The 22,769-nt window shown below is 38.2% G+C and overlaps 1 pseudogene; it reads right to left on the reverse strand.

The window, feature by feature from the left end:
• Positions 1-20,847, reverse strand: part of LOC149229201 (DNA replication licensing factor MCM4-like) — a 54,335-nt pseudogene extending 33,488 nt beyond the window's left edge.
• Between the last annotated feature and the right edge of the window lie 1,922 nt (positions 20,848-22,769).

Here is a 22,769-nt window from a genome sequence, read left to right on the forward strand (position 1 = left end):
ACTACAGCCTCAAGTGTCCTTGCAACCATTTGAAGAATGGGCAATTGATTTTGTTGGGCCAATTCAACCCCCGGGGAAGAAAATAGGTGCATGCTATATCATCAGTACGATGGAATATTTAACTAGATGGGCAGAAGCACAGTCAGTTAAGGATTGTATAGGTGCTACAACAACACAATTTTTGTTTAAGTATGCCTCAACTAGATTTGGCTGCCCAAAAGTGTTGACGAGTGATAGCGGTATGCACTTTCTGAACAAAATGATCAACACGTTGACTGAAGAATTTCAGGTCCACCACCAGAAGAGTACACCATGTCACCCACAGGCCAATGGAACTATTTAAGCCTTCAACAAGATTTTGGAGAAGGTGTTTACAAAGATCTGCAAAACGTAGCGAAATGACTGGGATGTGTGTGCACCTATAGTACTATGGTCGTATAGGACTACTTACAAGAAGCTAACAGGACAAACATTGTTCAGATTGGTCTATGGTGTAGAAGTTGTAATGTTGATGGAGTATGTTGTGCCTAGCATGTGTATAGCAGATCCCACAGGTATGGTAGATCGTGAAGCCTTGGAGATATAGATCGCACAGCTGATGGAGCTTGAAGAGGATTGGTTCTTGGCATGATTCCATCAGCAAGTACAAAAGGAACGTGAAAAAGAATGGCATGATAGCCACATCAATCTTTACACATTCAAGGTAAATGATCTTGTCCTGTTATATGATAGTAAATTCATTAATTTTCTGGGGAAATTTCAGATGCATTAGCTAGGGCCATATATTATCAAAGAAATTATAGATGGAGGCGTAGTTCAGCTCACGAAGCTGAATGGAGAACATTTTCTGGGAAGAGCGAATGGGAGCAGATTGAAGTTGTATATAGGGGATCCTACAGAATGACTATATGGCACCAAGATAGTCTTAGTGCTCCAAGCAGTTGTAAGGGAGCGTGGGACTATAAATTGCACTGCCAAGGACAGGGGACTACGTAGCAAGTGGGCTGTGCGGAAAATGGTGAACTGGCCACATATGAATTTGTGCACAAGAAGTTGTGCCATGAGAGAGGTGCCACACAACACAGCAGAAAAGTGACCATTGGAGTCACTATTCATGACGTGATAGCTAGAAGATGGTTAAGAGGAGTGGGCTGGCGTCATTTAAGAAAAAAGTCTTCGAAGATCTACCACCAAAACAACATTAATTGTCAAAATTTTGGTGGAATGTTCGGATTTGAATTCAAAACCCCCTGTAAAGTTCGCATGCCAGCCCAATAGAGAACACTTTGAAACCTTAGAGTTGTTGTTGAAATTTTTTTCCTATCGCTCATGAGTTGAGCGTTTTGGGAGGAATTCTTCACACACAAAAACATTTCTCATGAAGCCCATGAGTTTTTTATGGAGAGGATGATTGCCACCAACCCTGCCGAAGCCTTGAGTGCGGAAGCAGCTATATCTGGGACTCGAGGACTTGAAGTATCTAGTGTTGAAGCTATGCCTACAATGCCCATGGTGTCATGGTCACCAAGGCCAAAATAGCCCATGGCGAAATAAAAGCAACCTGCAACAAAGGAAAAGAAAAAAACGTTGGTGCAGGTACATGCTTCCCTAAGGAAGCATATCGCGACACCAACACAAAAGCGAGATAAGCATCCAGCAAAAAGTAAGAAGAAGGTTGTAGACCTAGAGGCGGAAGAAGGCTAGGGAATGAAAGATATTGACACTGAAGGAGAGGAACCTATAACAAAGCCGCATGGGTATATCTCTCCAAGAAATGGAAAGGAAAAGATCACAAATGATCTAGAATCAGATAAATTCACCATTTCCATGCCCCTGCTACCTGAACAGGTTCCTTTTGAATGTCCGTGGCTTGCATGAGTCCCACTGTTGAAGATGGACGATTGGGACCTCGCGGATCATGTTAGGCTCCCACATTTAGCGATGAATAAATACATGAAAAGGGTTTATTATGAGGAAATAAGTCTTACATCACTGGAAATGTAGAAATGGGTCTGTGGTGTTGAGCAATCATGATTTCTCAACTTGTTATGGGTGCCACATTACCACTGCACCCCCATTAACATAATTCGTATAGGCCAGCTACTTACATTGATGCATGATGGGTGCCTATGGCTAGGAGGACCTATACACATCATAGATATGCTCATTCACAGTATTACACACCTGCCATATGAAGGTCTCAATCCAACCAAGATGTTTGGCGGGAAGACGGGGGAGAAGGAGCTCGCAAAAAGAATGAAGAAAGATTATGAGCTTGTAAAGAAGTCATGTGGGTACTCAATTTTATCTATCTCAGAACCTGCAACTCAATTGGTCGTGCATATATTAGCAGGAAAGGTGTTGAGAAAGTGTTGTATGAATGAAGTCCCGACACCTGTAGTGTCCCTGGCTGCTCAGTAAGTGAAAGGCGTACTATTCAATTGGTCCAGACACCTGTGCTAGGAATTCCTCGTGAATTGCTACGAGGCCTAGGATGAAACCAAGTCGTTTCATTACGCTTGGTTATTGTTGTCTATTGTGTTCGTTGCATGGGAAATGCCGGAGGATAGCTAGTTTTCTCCACTTGAAGAAGGATTGTCAGAGGCAGCGTTGTTTGCCTCCTTATGCGCTACCAAGGACCCTGTGCAGATCACAAAGATGAAATTATTTTGGGTCATGATGGAAGAAAATCCCTGCATGGCTACTAACTAGCATCCAAGATTGTCCCCAACCTTGTAAATGCAGCTGTTAGCCTACGCATCAGCCTACGCAACATTCAAGGCTAACTTTCATAGGGTGTATATCTAGGTGCGAAGGATCCAGCGTAGAAGTGGCATGACTTTCCATATTTGGTAGTAGAGATAGATATACAAGAGGTGGTACCAAGATGTCTTGCAGAGTGGCACACCCATTCAGATCTCGTTGTTGGGCCAAGCACGGGTGTGGAGAGTATTGCCGTGAAGAAAAGCAAGGATGCTGATAAGAAGGTTGCGTAGAACTTAGCCACGTAGAAAAAGAAGGATGTTGTAGAGAAGGCCCATGTTGATAAGGAACGCGTTGCCAAGGAGAAGGAAAAACAGGGGTAGCATGAGTCGCAGAAAGGTGACAAGTCACCTTCTCGAGAAACATAAATGGAAGAGCTTACAGGACAAGTCAGTAGAGGCGAGGAAGGGCAGCAAACCCCCTTCAATCTGAAAAGACATGAATGAGAGCAGCAAGGTGGATCGCGAAAGAAGTAGAAAGCTCAGAAAACATGGGTTGATCCCATGGTGCTCACAGAAAGCAATCTTGATGAGATCAATGATAAAGTCAAGGACACCGCAACAAAAGTACTCCAACAGTTGGAATATGAGTACATGCAAACATTGGGAGGAGTTAAGAAGGATCTTCGAGAGTTGTTACTCCAAGCAACCAAGATGCGAGAAGATGTTGGGAAGGTGAGGGGTGCATAAGGAAGTTTGGCATGGGGTAAAGGTAAAGCCACAGATATGGTTTCGTGGTCGTAGGATGTGTGAGTCTTCCACTTTCCTGTCAATTCAATCCATGTCGACACTGAGGAACAACGTGACCTCCTTGACAAGGTCCCAAATATGGTCCTGATCCTTGTCGTGATATCACTAGATTCATTGCAAGCATTACTACAGGAAGTCGTGGAAGAGCTTCGCATCAAGGAACAATGAGCACTCATTGTTGTCAAAAAAATCAATGTCAATGAGTAGTAGTTGTTCACTGAAAATATGTAGGCTCTGTAGGAGAATGAGATGCTCCAGGCACACAGTTCATGACTAGATTCAGCAGTTGCAGAGGCATGTAGGACAGTGCTTGAGCTTCATATCTCTGAGGACACATAGCCAGAATAAAAGATGAGAAAACTAGCTGCTCTGTGCGCGAAGCCAAAGCGGAGGTTAACCGAGTTCAATTTGAACTCAACATGAAGATCACTGAGTTGCAATTAAAGTTGTACCCCACGACTCCGCTGGAGGTCGGGAGTAGCGCAGAGTTGCGATAAAGGAAGGAATGGCCATTGTGGATGCCACAGATGCAGACTGCACATCATTATTTGAGCAAGCCATGGATTTGGTAACAAATCTATAGGAGGATCCAATCTTGTAGACATTGAATACACAAGTTAGGGAGTTTTAGCTACAGTATAATGAAGTTAAGGCAACTATGCGCTCCATTGCACTAGCACAATGCATAGCTAAATTACAGGAGGGCAAGCAACTCCTCGCGTAGGTAGAAGAAGCACAAAAGAAGGAGGCCTTGCTAAAGGCCAGGTTGTAACCATGTTGGAAAAGGCTTATCAAGTCATGAAAACCATCCAAGATAATCTTAAAGGCTTGTAGCAGACATAACAGACAACGAAGCTGGTCACAGAAGGACCAGCTACCGAAAAGTTAGTGGAGGAAGTCAAGTAGGCAGCTAGGCAGAGCGCTGTCGAGGTTGTAGTAATTGAGGTAGAGTTGGGGGATCCACGCGACAGGATCACAGAGCAATTCGAGTGACTTGAGGGTGAATCACAACCTTTGTGTTTGGGGCCTGTTGGGATGGGGTCTTGTGACTATTTTAACAAATCTAGATTCTAAGTACATTCTCCTTTCCTCTCCACCAAAGATAGGAATGGTAGCATAAGTAAGATCCAACTTGATGGAACCTCCGATCTTTGATCCCCAAGACCATGACAAAAGCATACCATTGGAATTTCTTCAACATGAGGTCCAATGACTACCATTGGCCTTTCTTCTTGCAGGCTTAATCTGTCAAGTGGTTGGACTGTAATGGAAGGAAACACAAACTTAGATGCTTGTGCCTTGTAGGTGGGTTGTTTCAAGAGCTCGGACAATGGGACTGGGAGTTTGAATTTCTCAAGCTCTTTCTGAAGGTTAATGATGGTAGGGCCCTTCTTTGCAGTGCTAATTTCTACAGTTTCCTTTTCTTTTTTATGGATGAGTCTAGTAGGGGGAGGTGATTTACCTTCTTTGATGACTTCAAGCTTATAGAAGTTCGGATATGAGGAATATTTATTTCTTCGAATAATTGGATCTATAGGTCCCTTCCCCTTGTTAGCAAGCTTAAGAGTGTCCTGGGAGGAAGTACCTTCATTATGATCTTGTCCTCTCGATCTCTTTCTAGATGATCATAGATCATTTTTCTTATGCGGGTGAGTCTGCATGAAATCAACGAACTATTTGTAATAGCCATTGTTAGGTCCCTATAATACTAGTGTAATCCCTTATTGTTATTAGTGCAACCCCCTTATTATATTGTTGTGCCCATGTAGTCCCCATATTGTTATTATTGTGCCCCATAAAAGCCTAATATTGTTATTTTTGTGCCCTTACATTATTATTGTTATGTTGGTTCTGATTATATTATGACTCGTTAGACTCCTATATATAGAAAGGAGGTATGGTCAATTGTATCATCCAAGAATTGTTCATTTTTGTAATGTAAAGGAGGTTTCCCCCTCGAAGAGGCTGATTTTAAGGTCATTGATCTATATTTGATATCTTTTTGTGAGTTGGTTTCATAACATTTGGTATTAGAGCTTCGGATTTTAGGGTTTCGCTTTTCCAAGTAGGAAATGGTGGAATTGTCGCTATAAATTTTTCTCTATAAAGTTTCAGAAGCTAAAAAAAAAAAACCATTTGAGATGAAATCTCAATGAAGCTCGGGCACTAATTTCAAATCTTTTTCGCTATATTTTCAGAGATACGGTCCAAGAAATTTAGGGTTTCTGCAAGCTCCCGAATTACATCCCAAACATGTGACCTTGGGAAAATCATCATAACTTTTTCTCTAAGCATCATATCGAAATTTCGTAAGACATTACAAAAAGAGGACGAACTGTGATTTTATATGTATTGTTTTTAGTTCTGAAGTTTGAAACAGTGACACGTGGAACTTCGTACAAATTCACTCTACTGAAAATGTATATAATCAGGTCATCTTGGGAGATTGAGCATAAATCTTTCTTCGAGAATACAATTTCCATTAGAATTGTGGCACTGGAAAGAGGACGCATAGGTCTACTTTAGATTGTAATTCCAGACCTTGGAGATCTGAAATTTTAGAGATACAACAGATTCAATATCGAGTTTCTAAAATCAAGAAAAAGAATGAATCGAATCAAGAAAATAGAAACACCTAGTAAGCAAAATTGGAAGGATGTTTTGAAGAATGAGATCAAAGCTAAGATAAATAGTTTTATGTGTGCCATGGAAGCTAATATCGATGCTAGGGAAGAAGATTTAAAGAAATGCATGGAATATTTGAAGAAAGACATGGAAGGTTTGAAGGAAAGTGGGACAAAGCTACTACAAGAAAGGATTCCTAATGACAAAAAGGTAGTAGAGGAAACTCATGATGAGAACAAAAATAATTTTAATCATGATTTCAAAGAATCTAACATTGGATTGAAGACCCAACATATTCCAAAGATTGATATGAGGAAGTTTGATGGAAAGGATCCCATAACATGGATACTACAAATGGAGAAATATTTTGATCTACATGATGTGAAACTATTACAAAAGGTACGTATTTCATATTTATATCTAGAACCGAATAAACTTTTATCGTATAAAGGGCTATGTTAAAGTAAACCACTTGTCACTTGGTAAATTTTCATGGAGGAAATGATAGAACATTATGAGGATACAAAGAGCAACACCTTCTTTAGCCAATTGATAAATCTCAAAATAAATGGTTCAGTGGCAGAGCACATTGAGGACTTCCAAAAGTTTAATATAAGGGTAAATGATATTCCAGAGAAGTAGAGGATTGATGTCTTCATAGGGACTTTAAAGGATAACATTCAACATGAGGTTCATGTTGAAAATGGCAACTAGAAATGCTAAAAATAGAAATGATAAAAATAGCATTGCTATAAATAAAATTTCAAGATATACTCCAACTCTATTGGAAATAGAAAAAAATAGAAATGCTAAAAATAGAATTTCTATAAATAGAATTTCTATAAATAGAATTTCGGGATAGATTCCAATTTTAATTAGTCCCTGAATTGAAATTGAGAATTAAAATTCGAATTTTCTTGCAGCAGTTATTTGAAAAATAATTAATTAATTCATCTTGAGTTAATTAGTTGGAGAAAATCAAACATGAAGTCTATGTGAAGACATGCAACAGTTATCCCTTTTATTGAGGAAGTTATCCCTTAATTAAGGAGATAAGGATGAGTTGTATTTGAGTTGTAGTTATTTAGCTCAGTTAACTGAGTTAAATCCAGTTAAATTAGTTCCAAACAGTTGGAGGAACTAGTTGTGAGTTCAGTTAGTTAATGCATGCATGCATGCAACTAGTGTTCTCCAGATAACTAAATATTCTCTCATAAATAACTCATGCATGTCAGTTCAGACAGAGACCCAGTTGAGATTAAAGGAAGGGATAATGTACTATCCATTGGAGGAATTTTCCTATAAAAGAAACTCATACATGCGGAAGGAATTATCTCCTTCAGGATTGCACAGTTATTTCTGAGTTGGGTGATTTGTGTGAGATGTGAATTCACGCAGGTGGCAGCTAGAGGACCTAGGAGAAACTGTGCAAGGAAATAGGAGGCTTGGAGGGCAGAGGAGAAGGTTTGTGAGAAGCCTTTGACTATCTATGATCAGCAGTGTTGGATTGTACTAAGATATGGATAGCTTGTGAGCTAAAGCTTTGTGTAATCTGAACATATTTCCACTTGTATGATAATACAGAGATCGGGGTCTTTAGCTGAGGCTTTCCATAGAGTATTCTTCTGTGTTCATGTGTGATTGATTTCTCATTCTCTGTTATATGTGTTCTATTTGATCTTGCTCAAAATCGATTAAGCTTCCGTAAGTTTGTTTGTAGAAGTAGATCAAGTATTTTTCTTTATTATATGGCATTATCAAGTGATCTACAGTGGGAAATTCTACATGGTATCAGAGCAAAGGTGATCAAAGAGGAGAACGGTATACAAAGAAGGGAGACATTCGAAGTTTGAAGTTCTTGATTATAGAAATCGAATTCTTATCACATCTCAAAGTTCACCAATGGCGTTCAATAGTTTGAGACTTGAGTATGCCCAAATGGCAGCTCGAATTATATATCCTAGAAGGATCACATGAAAGTAGTATTAGAGGACAATGGTTTGAAGGACTTCATTGATCAAGAAGTCCCCAATCTGATAGCTGCTAATGACCAAGAATTGGCAGAATGGAAGAAATGTGTGGCTAGAGCGAGGAGGATTCTTCTAGAAGGAGTTCAAGACCACACTGTCTTGAGTCTCCATGGGAAGGAGACACCATTTTCAATGAGAAAAAAATTGAAGGATCTATATCAAAACAACAGTGATCAGAGGAAGCTGGTGCTGAAAGACAAGCTTTGGAAAATCAAGTGTGAAAAGTGAGACACGATCTCTAAATATCTGAACATGCTCACCACCTGCACGGATGAGCTTGGAAGTGTAGGGATCACAATAGACGATGATAACATGGTGAGTCTTGCTCTCCTCGGTCTTCCTAAGAGCTGGCATGGCTACCAAGACTCAATAAATGGAAGAGAGAAACTGTTAGATTGGGAACGACTTTGCTCAAATCTGATGCAGGAGGAGATAAGGAGAAGCACCAGAGATGGATCTTCATCAAAGCAATATGATCAAGAAAATATAGCCTTAGCGAGTAAGGCAAGGAAAGGGAAATGGAAGGCATCCCATTCCAAATCCAGTTCTTCCCATGGTGGGAAGAAGATTTCAAATCGAAAGTGAGATGCTTTCATCTTCATGAGGTGGGCCATTATGCTACAAATTGTCCACAGAAGAAATCTAAGAGAGGATCCTCAAAGGGATTAGATGGTGAGGCACTGGCCTCACAATTTGAATTGGATTTCACCCTCATCACATGTATGGTTTCATCGATGATGATTGGTTTCTTGACAGTGGAGCCTCATTCGACATGACTGACAATAAGAGTTTATTCAATACCTTGGAGGAGAAAGACCTTCAGATACTCATAGTGATGGGTAATGATGAAAAGTATAGTGTTTCAGGTGTGGGCACGGTTCTTTTCAGAGGGAGCATGGAGCTCGCATTACCTTAACAGATGTGAAGTATGTGCGAGGACTGAAGAAGAAATTTGTATCAATTGCGATGTTGGAAGACAAATTTTATGATGTAGTCTTCAGTAAGGGAAAGGTTTTCCTTAGACACATCACTGCGAGATAGGTGAAACAGATCGGTTCACAATTCAAGAACCTATATGCTCTTGAAGTTAAAGATGCATACAAATCCTTGAGGACTAAGGCAAATGTTAGAGACTTGGTGGTTGAGAGGGAGAGTACATTACCTCTCAACATGCAGCGCCAGAAAAAGTCTCAGACAATTTTGGAGGAGCCACAATTGGTGAAGCAACTTCAGGAGGTTGTGGAGCGGCCACAACTGGAGAATCCGAGAGGAGATCAAGTAGAGGCATCCACTCATGCAAAGACCTCCAATAGGGGGAAATTTCAAGCCATGTGGGTAGAGGGATCACATGCATCCATACCTCCAGGTAGGAGGTGGGGCGATGTGGAGTGATAGTCCCAAGAAGGCTGAAATAGGGGTAGGTACCCAACCTCTTTGATTAGACCTTGCTACGGGAGCCCCAATGAGGAGTAGCAGGACTAGTTGAGTGGGTAGAGACAGATGCGGATGGAGCGGTAGAGGGAGCTTCAGCATCAGAGGGTGTTCTAGCGCAACAGGGAGGTTAGTTGGGAGATCAGTTAATTAGTTCTTAGTAATTGAGTTGCAATGCAGCAATGGGCAGCACAATGCAACATGATGAGAGGAGGTACAGTGCGAATGCATGCTAGGAGATAGGACCAGTAGCAGCATGGATGCAGCAGGATGAATCAATGGGTTTGATGCAGTTAGAGATCAACGTGATAGAGGCTAAAGTAGTTAGATACTGAAGAGAACAGAGGTGCAGAGTTTTTAGTCGATTGAGGAAATAGCAATTAGAGACTTTGATGACAGATGCATCATTCTGATTCAGGTTGGATATTTTTTCTTATTGGAGTTGCTGGAGCAACAACACTTGGGAGAAATGTTGCATGCAGAACATTCCAAAGGTTTAGGAATGGGTTCGAGTTGAATGCCTTTTTTGTTGAGAGGGAGTGTTGAAAATGGCAACTAGAAATGCTAAAAATAGAAATGCTGAAAATAGCATTGTTATAAATAGCATTTCAGGATATATTCCAACTCTGTTGAAATAGAAAAAAATAGAAATGCTAAAAATAACATTGCTATAAATAGCATTTCAGGATAGATTCCAATTTTAATTAGTCCCTGAATTAAAATTGAGAGTTAAAATTCGAATTTAGTCTCAGCAGCTATTTGAAAAATAATTAATTAATTCATCTTCAGTTAATTAGTTGGAGAAAATCAAACATGAATTCTATGTGAAGACATGCAACAATTATCCCTTTGATTGAGGAATTTATCCCTTAATTAAGGAGATAAGGATGAGTTGTATTTGAGTTGTAATTAGTTAGCTCAGTTAACTGAGTTAAGTACAGTTAAATTAGTTACAAACAGTTGGAGGAACTAATTGTGAGTTCAGTCAGTTAATGCATGCATGCATGAAACTAGTGTTCTCCAGATAACTGAATATTCTCTCATAAATAACTCATGCATTTCAGTTCATATAGAGACCCAATTGAGATTAAAGGAAGGGACAGTGTACTATCAGTTGGAGGAATTTTCCTATAAAGAAAACTCAACCATGCAGAAGGAATTATCTCCTTCAGGATTGCGCAGTTATTTCTAAGTTTGGTGAGTTGTGTGAGAGGTGAATTCACATAGGTGGTAACTAGAGGACCCAGGAGAAACTGTGCAAGGAAATATGAGGCTTAGAGGGTAGAGGAGAAGGTTTGTGAGAAGCCTTTGACTGTCTATGAGCAGCAGTGCTAGATTGTACTGAGAGCTGGCTAGCTTGTGAGCTAAAGCTTTACGTAATCGGGACATATTTCCACTTGTATGATAATACAGAGATCGGGGTTTTTAGCTAAGGATTTCCCCAGAGTATTCTTCTATGTTCGTGTGTGATTGATTTCTCATTCTCTGTTATATGTGTTCTATTTGATCTCACTGAAAATTGATTAAGATTCTGTAAGTTTGTTTGTAGAAGTAGATCAAGTACTTTTCTTTAGTATATTGCATTATTAGGTGATCTAAAGTGGGAAATTCTACATGATATTCCAGAGAAGTAGAGGATCGATGTCTTCATAGGGACTTTAAAGGATAACATTCAATACGAGGTTCATCTTTGGGAACCTGATTCATTAGAGAAGGCATTCAGGCTGGAAAGAAAAATTATGGCAACAAGAAATCCTACCACTCATAATTATAAAGATGGAAGTTTTGTTTCTCCTAGCCTTCCAAAACCACAAGGTTGACATGACAACAATTGGAAGAAAAAGGAGAAAATGACCTTTGTTACAATTGTGATAGTAAATACACTACAGGTCATAAGTGTGCTAAGAAGAAATTATTTTAAATTGATTGTGAAGATGAGAAAGAAAAGGATCAAGAAATGTCAAAAGAAGAGGATATACACCAGGAACCAACCCCAGAGAAAGAAAATGAATCTGACTATATCTTGTAATGCATTGGCAGGAATTACCACTCCTCAAACTCTCAAGATAGAAGGAAATATCAAGAAGAAAAATGATAACCCCACTTTCGCACATAATCAAATGAAACAACAGGCAGATCAACATCACACCGAAAAAAGTTTTGATATAAGTGACTGGATAATTTTATGAATACAACCATACAAAAAAATGTCCCTCAAGAAAGCTAAGAAGGATAATAAATTATCACCAAAGTAATATGGTCCTTACAAGGTGCTGCAAAAGATCGGTACTATGGCATACAAATTGGAGCTTCCTGCATCTTCCCGAGTGCCCCCAGTTTTCCATGTTTCATTCTTAATGAAGGTTATAGGTGAAAAGCTCCCAGTTCAAACAATATTTTCAACTTGATGGGGAAGGAAAAATCATATTGGAACCTGAAGCAGTCATTGAAAAAATAACCCGATAACTACGAAATCGATCAATTTCAAAGTATATCATCAGGTGGAAGAACTTACCTACTAAAGATTCCATGTGGGAGGACAAGAATTTTATACAAAAGCATCCACAACTACTCAAGCATTGAGGAAATGTTTTTTTGAAGGAGAGGGGCATGTTAGGTCCCTATACTACTAGTGTAACCTATTATTTTTATTAGTGAAACCCCCTTATTATATTGTTGTGCCCATGTAGTCTCCATATTGCTATTATTGTGCCCCATAGAAACCCACTATTGTTATTGTTGTGCCCTTAAATTATTATTGTTATGTCGGCTCTAATTATATTATGACACCTTAGGATCCTATATATAGAAAGGAGGTTTGATCATTTGTATCATCCAAGAATTGTTCATCTATGTAATGTAAAGGAGGATTCCCCCTCGAAGAGGCTGATTTTGAAGTCATTGATCTATATTTTCTATCTTTTTCTGAGCTGGTTTCATAATAGTCATCATTCTCGTCATCATCCAGTGTTGCATCAAGCTCCTCCTCCTCTTCTTCATATGTTCTGAGGTCTTATCTTTCATTGGAGAAAGAGGAATACAAGTTCCCCTGAAATCACTTGTATCTGTTATCAGTTCCTCCATATCATCTTCTATATACAATGGAGGATGAATGTGGTATTGTTTATCTTTCCTATCCCTTTGCATTATTTGTAGTGGAGACATTTTGTATTGGGGATTTAAACTCTGATTAGTAGCTACAAAAATATGGTCTACAACCTACAAGGTTGACACCACAACAATTGGAAGAAAAAGGAGAAAATGACCTTTGTTACAGTTGTGATAGAAAATACACTAAAGGTCATAAGTGTGCTGAGAAGAAATTATTTTACATTGATTGTGAAGAGGAGGAAGAAAGGGATCAAGAAACGTTAAAAGAAGAGGATATACACCAGGAACTAACCCTAGAGAAAGAAGAAATGAATCCAACCATATCTTGTAATTCATTGGTAGGAATTACCACTCCTCAAACTCTCAAGATAGAAGGACATATCAATAAGAAAAAGGATAACCTCACTTTCATGCAGAATCAAATGAAACAACAGTGAAATCAACATCGCAGCGAAAAAGGTTTTGGTATAGGTGACTGGGTATTTTTACGAATACAACCATACAAACAAATGTTGCTCAAGCAAGCTAAGAAGGATAATAAATTATCACCAAAGTACTATGGTCCTTACAAGGTGCTGTAAAAGATTGGTACCATGGCATACAAATTGGAGCTTCTTACATCTTCTAGAGTGCCCCTAGTTTTCCATGTTTCATGATTAAACAAGGTTATAGGTGACAATATCCTAGTTCAAACAATATTTTCAACTTGATGAAGAAGGAAAAATCGTATTGGAACCTGAAGCAGTCATGGAAACAAAAACTTTACAGCTACGAAATCGATCAATTTCAGAGTATCTCATTAAGTGGAAGAAGTTACCTGCTGAAGATTCCAAATTGGAGGATGATAATTTTATACAGAAGCATCTAGAACTACTCAAGCATTGAGGACAACATTTTTTGAAGGAGAGGGGCATGTTAGGTCCCTACACTACTAGTGTAACCCTTTATTTTCATTAGTGAAATCCCCTTATTACATTGTTGTGTCCATGTAGTCGCCATATTGTTATTACTGTGCCCCATAGAAGCCCACTATTGTTATTATTGTGCCCTTGAATTATTATTGTTATGTTGGCTCTGATTATATTATGACCCCTTAGACTCCTATATATAGAAAGGATGTCTAGTCATTTGTATCATCCAAGAATTTTTTATTTGTGTAATGTAAAGGAGGTTTCCCCCTCGAGGAGTATGATTTGAAGTCGTTGATCTATATTTTCTATCTTTTCTTGAGCTGGTTTCATAACAAGCATCAACCTCGTCATCATCTAGTGTTGCATCAAGCTTCTCCTCCTCTTCTTCATATGTTCTGAGTTCTCGTCCTTCATCATAGAAAGAGGAACACAAGTTCCCCTGAACATCAGTTGTATCTGGGATCAGTTCTTCCATATCATCTTTTATATACAATGTAGGATGGATGTGGTATTTTTTCTCTTTCCTATCCCTTTACATTATCTGTAGGGGAGACAATTTATATTGGGGATTAAAACCCTGATTAGCAGCTGCAAAGTTCTGTCTTTGAAGGCTTTTATTCTCGAGCTCCATTTTTTCAGTTTTCTTGATAAGTTCTTTATAAACCTAACCATCTCCTCTATCCTCTATTCTTGATATTCTCTTCCTTGACTTGTGGAAGATGCTCCTATTTCCCCATTTTCTTATCTCCCACGTCAATTATTCTTCTTGACTTCCCTGTAGAGGTAAAGTTTTCTTCTACCTCAAGGGAATTAGTTTGAATTTGGTCCAAGGTAGGAGAGTTCCTCTTTCTAAGAGTAAAACCAAATTCTAAATCAAAGGCCCCAACAAAGACTACTTGAGTAGCGACCTGTGAAGGTTTGATTTCAACAGGCAGATTGTTGTATAATTTATTAAGTATTTTAATAAAATCTTAAATATCCTCACCTGATTTCTTCTTGATAACGTTAAACTCAGTGAGAATGTATCCATGGTCTCTCTTTTCACTCCATTTCTACATAAAGGAGTTCTCCATTTCTTCCCAAGTGTTAATGCTAGCATTTGGCAAGGATTTAAATATTGGACAAAAAGACTCAACACTACATTCGGGTGTTCAACATTAAGATTTTTTGCAAAGGCACATAAAATTTCTATGTGTCTCTACGTTGTTATATCAGCTTCTTCAGTACACCTGGGTAGGATCTTGAGATAGCCCTATGGCATTGCATTCAAAGGTTAAGGGAGGTTTAAGCGAGAATATTTGTTTAACACAGCTTGGGACAACCATTTGGATCATAGGTGGTGGTGCTTGAATTACTGGAGGAGCCTGAGGTATTACCAATGGTAAGACAACTGACTAACAGTGGAATGAGAAATTGTTCACACTATGGGTAGGGCTACTTTGTCATTTATCTTTTATCTCCTCAACTTATTCTTTGACCACTAGGGATGTGGTACTGAGTAGATGACAACTTTCTAGAGGATATACCAGAACTCTAGGAGGAAATTCAAAACAATGAATTACAACCTTCTATGAACTAGATGAATATGTTTCAGGAAATGTAGAGATAATAACATCAGTATTTGGAGTCTTTTATTTCCAAATCCTTCTGAATATTATTCTTTTTGGGTCAAATATAGATGGTGTATTTTTTTGAGAGGTATCTGAGTGGGTATGAGGTCTCTTATAAGCTATAATATAGACAGTCGATTCACCAAGGCATTTATAAATGAATTCAGATAGTAGAGTCACCAAGGTGAGGGATCTTCAACCCACACTTCCATTGCTCACCTGACAGAGGGAATGGAAATATTTGTCATACCCAGGGAAAATTGTTTCACATTCATTCCCCGACAACGATGCCTGAAAGATTTTTTCTCTTTTTATAGTACTTGTAGCATAAGTTCTTCAAGAGATGTAGAAGCCTCCTTGAGACAACCTCGGGTTGAATGGGGAGAACAGTGCCTAGGACATCTTGAAGAGTGTCTACATATTTATATTAAAGACTTGCAACACTTTTGTTTGTCACAAATAATTAAAATGGGTTTGATTAAGAACCATTCATAAAGGTACAATATATGAAGTCGCTTGTACACAGGAGTATTCAGGAAATAATATTCAACTCATAGGTGGCCAAATCATATTAGGAATGTGCAACAATTTAATTATTGAAACATAGGTAATGGGAGAAAATAGTAGAAGAGGATTCCATCATATAAATCTTAAGTTCTAAGAATTATATATATCAAGACTTAGATAGAAACGAGTGAGAGATAGTGCTGTGAATTCTAAGATGCATGGAGCTCTTTTTAAAGACTCTATTTCCACCATGAAATAGGCATTGTACATCCATGTTTTGGTTTAAATGAATTTGCATCTGAAGGGAAATACAACTAGAATATACTTTTAAACATATATGAAGAAAGAAAGAGAGAATAACATACTGCAAATCTAATGAGTTGGAATCCCTTGTAACTTTGTATTAATCTCTTAAATAAAACCAACATACAACAAGCTTAGACATGCCTTTAGGAAAACAGGAAAAGGTCCCGTAAGAGGGAAGTATTTCCCAAAAATTTTGAACCTTTGTTAAGTGTTTCTTCCTTTCTTTTATAAGGAGAGGGAGAACTTGGAAATCAATTACAAAAATATCTCAGGCCTGAGGATCTAGCCATTTCCTTAACTAGATATCTTGGCGTGCAGGCTCTGTTATCTCAATTTATTACAACAGAAAGATGCCTTTCTTTAAAACAGAAAAACAAAAACAATCAAAATAAGAAAAACAAAATTAACATGTGAAACTGAAATGATGGTCCTGTAAAGCTATCTCCACACCACTTTGTTTTCTGGCCTCTAGTCTAGCCACGTTTTTCCCACATTATGCCTCGTACTATCTCGGTTGGTTCCCTGTCGCTTTCAATATTAAAATCTTTAATTCTTCACTTACAAGAACAAAGAGTGATCACCCATGACAGCCATAACATGTCCTAAGCATAACTTCCAACTCATCCATCCCCTTTCCTTCCTTTATCAATCCACTGGAACTGAGTCTGCCCCATGAAACAATTATACAAGCATATTGGAGGTTAGGTTATTCATGGGCTTCAAACTAAACAAACTTGACAAAACTGCGATGTCGATCTCCAATTCACCCCCTCTACCTCAACCCTAGGGCTTAGGTGGAAACTACATGATAGAGGCTTTGGGACTCAGGGCCAAAGCCTTTAGGGACTTATAACCCTTTAGCTAGGATGGGGATCGATTCTTTGAATCATTACATCAATAGCGGTCCCCATGTGTAACACAAAGGAACACACACTTATGCACGTGGGCCCGCTTTGGAATATCAAAATTTAGAGATCGAGGATTTCACAACCATGCCTTCGGTTGTACCATCCGAAAACATGCGACTGTGATGTTTGATGTTGCCTGATCCATGTGTAGAGGGAATGAGGGAGGGCTTGCACCAAAGCTTGAACACATAAAAAAACCTTTGATAAACTTTTCCTACTTTATAAAAAAAGTTATCAACCTTCCGCCCAACCATTGGTCGAAAGACACAATATTCTCCCCGCATTATGCCACCTATTCGCATTGCTTTGGGCCCATGTTATCAGGTGTTTCCCCAATATGCATATTGAAAGAAACCCCGATATGCTCCTCTATGAGATGTCGATATCACATTGTTTGTAATTGTTGATATTGCATGACCTCCGATATTGCAGGGCCTTCGATATTGTGGGACCTATGATTTGCATGACATCTGATTTGCGATAACCGATATGCTACGGTGTGCGATCATGGATAGCTGATATGCTTGGAACTTCAATATTGCAATTGTCAATTTTCAGCCTGTCATCATCCTCTGTCGTGAGTCACCTTGTGAGTGGTGACACATGTCACCCTATTTTGGCCCCTTACGACCCCTTAAAACACGGAATGTACATGCCACGTGTCCACCGTATTGCCACATCATGATGATGTAAGACGCCATGTGGCTTTATCAGGACCAATGGTATTCAACCACGCGACCCTATGGAGGAGAGAGAAAAGTCCTACCGACTTCTAATTTTGCAGTTGAATTCCTTTGTAAATGCTTCAAGGCATTCTCTCGACGGTTTACACTATCGACATTTTTCTCCACAATTTCTATATAGTAGTCTGTCAAGGATTGTCGATTGTTGATTTGTGACATGCTGAGCACTGTTGCGATTGGTGATCATTGATTTTCCTCATCACTCACAGGGACCTCCGATATCCAATGTATCATATGCCTCCACTTCTGATCACCAATTTCTGATTGGACACGTGGTGGATAGACACAAACTCAAACTTAGATTTTTCAAGTTTTACCTTTTTCTTTTGGTTTTGAGAGGTAGAACTTCAACTTGTTCTAAATTTTGATCCAAAAGTCCACTCTAGGACTTCCACATATCGTTAGAAAGCTTGTTTAGAGAAATTTCCTTTGGAGAGGGTTCGGTTTGGGTTTTGTGTGCTTCTATGACTTGGAAGATGGCTAAAAATCTCTTTGCTCCTTTGCACTCTTTTTTACATCTAGAACACATTTTGTAGAAGGTGACAACATAGCTAATAATTCTCCTATACCAAGCTCTAGGCGCTTGCTTGAGTCCATAGAGTGCTTTATTCAACCTGTAAACTTTATCTTCTTTACCTTCAACTTCATATCCTAGAGGCTGCTACATGTAAATTTCTTCTTCTAGAATTCCATTCAAGAAGTTTGATTTCACATCCATCTTATATAAATTCCACCCATTCTGAGTTGTTGTGGCTAGAACTTTTCTTACAATATCCAATCTGGCTACCAGAGCAAATGTTTCTCCAAAATCTATTCTTAGTTGCTGCGAGAATCCTTTTTCTACACGTCTTGCTTTAAATATATCAATTTCACCTTTCTCATTCATCATTGTCTTGTACACCCATTTTACAACATTGATATTTTTATCCTTTGGTAAATCAACCAAATCCCATGTATCATTCTTTTCAATAGCTTCAATTTCTTCATCCATGGCTCACACCCAATTTTCATTTATGATTTCTTCTTCAAATGAAGAAGTTTGGAATGACAACAATGAAAAATTTGAACTAACATCCAAATCATCATAAATATCTTTCACACTTATCATCTTTCTCTTACCGTTGCTTGATTCATCACCTGATTGGTTGTTCGTAGAATTATTGTCTATTGATTTGCTTAAAGATCCATGTTGCTCAAAAAATCTTGGAGTCCTTGTTGGTGTGTCTATGTTTGTTGTCTTCACCTATGATACTTGTTGCTCCTTTTCTCCTACATCATCTTCTTCCATCAGTGGCACTAATGCATCAATTGTTTTGTCTATGCTACCATTCCATGATCCTTGTTATTTGAACACATCATCTCTACTAATTATGGTCTTCTTAGTAATAGGGTTATAAAAATTGTAAGCTTTTGACTACTCATTATAAGCAGTAAATATGTGTTTTTCACTTTTATCATCCAATTTTGCTCTTAGCTCTATAGGCACATGGGCATAGGCTACACATCTAAATACTCTGAGATGAGATATGCCACAAGACATACCTAACCATGCTTCTTCTAGTACTCTATTCATCACACCCTTTGTAAGAGATATGTTTATCACATAAACAACACATGCAACTGCTTCTGCCCAATACACATTAGACAAGTTTATTCCTTTCAACATACTTATTTCCATGTTGATAATTGTCCTATTCTTTCTCTATTCTACACCATTCTTCTACAGTGTGTACCTGGTTGTAAACTATCTTCTGATTCCATGTTGTTTGCAGTAATCATGGAATGCCTTCAAATGATATTCTCCACCATGATATCACCTCAGTACCTCAATATGTCAATCACTTTGGTTCTCTGCTAAGGCTTTGAATTCCTTGACCTTTGCAAAAGTTTGAGACTTCTACTTCAAGAAGTAAACCCAAGCCTTTCCTCTATAGTCATCAATGAAAGTGAGGAAGTAACAACTTCCACCAATCAATTGTTTCCTCATAGGCCTACACAAGTCTGTATGAACTAGATCAAGAGGTTGCTTTGCCTTGTATGCAACTCCCTTTGGAAAAATTTCATGGTGTTACTTTCCCAGGATGCAACACTCACAAGTACTAGAAGTTCTTTGATGGGAGGTAGTCTTCTAACCATATGTTTCTACTGCAACAATATTAGACTAGAAAAGTGCAAGTGTCCAAACCAAAAGTGTCATAACCAATAATCATTAGAACATGCAATAGTAAAAGAACCGACTTGATCATTGTAATTCATAACTAGAGGAAAGAGTTTGTTCCTCGTAATCTACACCTTTTCTATTAGTTGGTTGATTGGGGGTTTGTCATATATAACACATTCCTGTCCTTGAAAGATAACTCTATATGACTTCTTTGTCAATTTACCAACATTTATAAAATTATGTCTGAGACCAGGAACATAATATATCTCTGAGATTATCTCCAGCTCCCCCTGCTTGGTTAGAATGTTGACCACTCCTTTTCCATATACACCCATAATCTTGTTAGTCCCCAAATGTACCTCTATCTTCATAGATTGATCCAAATTAACCAAATTCTTGTTGTCTGTCATGTGGTTACTCCAACCGCTATCTAATAGCCACACATTACAAGAAGGTTCATGCATCGTATGGTAAGCTAAGAACATGGAGTTAGTACCATCTATAGCGACATTATCTCTCTGGATCCCTTGATCAACTAACCTCTTCCTGCAATCACAGTCATAGTAACCAAATTTATTGCAATAATAACATCTCACCTTTGATATTCCAACTCTTCGATTATTATTGAAGGTTCTATTGTTGCGTCTGATTTCATGTTCATTCCCTTCTCAATCATCTCTCTGACCTCCCTGTCTTCTGCATCGTCCTTTGTCTCTTGATTTACTTCTGTCTTGAGATATGTCTGTTGAAATAGAAACCTAACTTTTGAAAGTGGTTTCTAAAGTGAAATCCTTATTTTTGTTAATCCTTGGCTCATGTGATAGAAGTGGTCCCATCAACTCATCAACTTTTAATGATGTCAGATCCTTGGCTTCTTCTATGGTTGCTACCACAACATCAAATTTTGTAGACAAAGCTCTGAGGACCTTATCCACCATTGTTTGATCTCTATTTTCATCACCATAATTTTTTAACCGATTTACGACAGTCATTACCTGATTCATGAAAGAATCGATGTCCTATGTCTCCTTCATCTACAAACCTTCAAAATCTCTCTTATTATTTTGCAACTTAGCAATATTAACTTTGGCCATACGTTTATAGCTTGTTGGCAAGGTCACCCATGTTTTCCGTGACTCCCTCCTAGATAAGCTACAATGCTTGTGCAATCTTCTTTTTGTCTTTCTTCCATAGATTCATCTTTGCATTAGTGAGAGCTTGTTCTTTTGCTTCATGTTTAGGTTCTAAAAACCCAAACTAGTCATGATCCCAAACATCATGAGCCTTCAACATGGTCTCCATTTTAATGGCCCACACATCATCCTTTCAGGTAAACAGAGGAAATTGTTGCTGGAAACTAGAGAAAATCATCTTTCTTTTAGAAAAAATCTCTTATAAAACCCTAAATTTCTAATTTTATAATCTTTGCAAAGCCTTTATAAATAATCCCTTTATTATAAACCACTCACGCCATATAATGTCCCAAAACACTATATGAAAAACTTTATAGAACCTTTTTTAAAAACTATATAAAAAACTTTATGAAACTTTATAAAACCCTTTTAATAAAAACCTTGAATTATTTTTTTTTATAAAAAAGGTTTTTATAAATTTTTTTTATAATGAGCCCCTCTTAAAAAAAACACATATCACCCTTTAGCACTCGATAGTTTCAAGCTTTAAAACAAACTTTGACGTTGTATTGAACCACGTAATTGGCTTTTTTTCAACTTTTTGCTTGCTTACCGAATGTGTGCACTCCCGACATAACCTAGCTGCACAGATAACTTGAATTTTCAAAGCATCTGAAGTTTAATGAAAATTGCGCAGTTTTTGTACTAATTAGGTGCCAATTTTGCTCTTATTTTAAAAGAAATAGATGTAGATCATCTCCTTCAACTCTTCCACGTCGTCTGCGCTGCCACGTAACATTCATCGTACAATAGAAAATATCAACCAGCATCGATCTGACGTCCACAATAGCCTACGCCTCGGCTTTAATTCGCATCTGGAACAGGCGACGCACAAACTTGGACACCGCCTCCCTTCGAATGTTTTGAGATGACTCCACCCTCGAAGTGGATAAAAGGTGCGATGTGTAGATCCTACGAAGGTTTCTACACCGTCCGTCATATGGATTGAGACCCAGCAGCGTGCAATCGTAGCCCAAATACTCAGTTCCGGAGAAACGTGGCCTGGAGGCGAAGTTCTCGTCGTGGGTAGTGAGACATTCCCTCGTTAAATCCGAGGACATCACTACCAAGACCTTACAAGAGCCGAGTTGCAGGAGAATGATGTGGCCATAGCGCCGAGCGAGATGGTAAAGCGTTTGATGAAGAGGTCGATTCTTGTCCAGCTCATGGGTGTGCCCAATAAATGGCTAGGCCAGAGGGCCTAGAGGCATGTACACACGCTTTTGGAATAACAACCTTTTAGCATAATGAATTATTAGAAGCAGAATGATACCTGCAAAGGCAAAATCGGCCATGGCCTCCTAAGGACCTCCTTCAATTAACCTAGGTATTCTTACGATTCAAACGACAGGTAAAGTAAAAAAAATGAATGAGAAATCTAATAGAATAGATAAAGGCAAGACAGCATGTCTAAAAGAATATAATGCAAGAGATGATATTCAAAATTAGCTAATGGTCATAATTTGATTTAAAAATTAGTATAGATTTATTTTAAATATGAATCTAATATGAATTTAGAGGAATTAATTTTTTTCATATACAATTTTTTTAGAATGTGTAATATTTTATTGTTTAAACTGTATTTTTGAATTATATATATATATAGGTAGATAGATAAATAGATAGATAGATATATATAAGGGCAAATTAATATTTTAACCATAAATAAAAATAAAAAATAAAAAAAATTGTGATATATACATAGGAAATTTTAAATGAGA

The sequence above is a fragment of the Pinus tabuliformis genome, chromosome J (genome assembly GCF_031772625.1).
Source record: "Pinus tabuliformis cultivar Carrire ecotype Pingquan chromosome J, CPIR1, whole genome shotgun sequence".
NCBI classification, from domain to species: Eukaryota; Viridiplantae; Streptophyta; class Pinopsida; order Pinales; family Pinaceae; genus Pinus; species Pinus tabuliformis.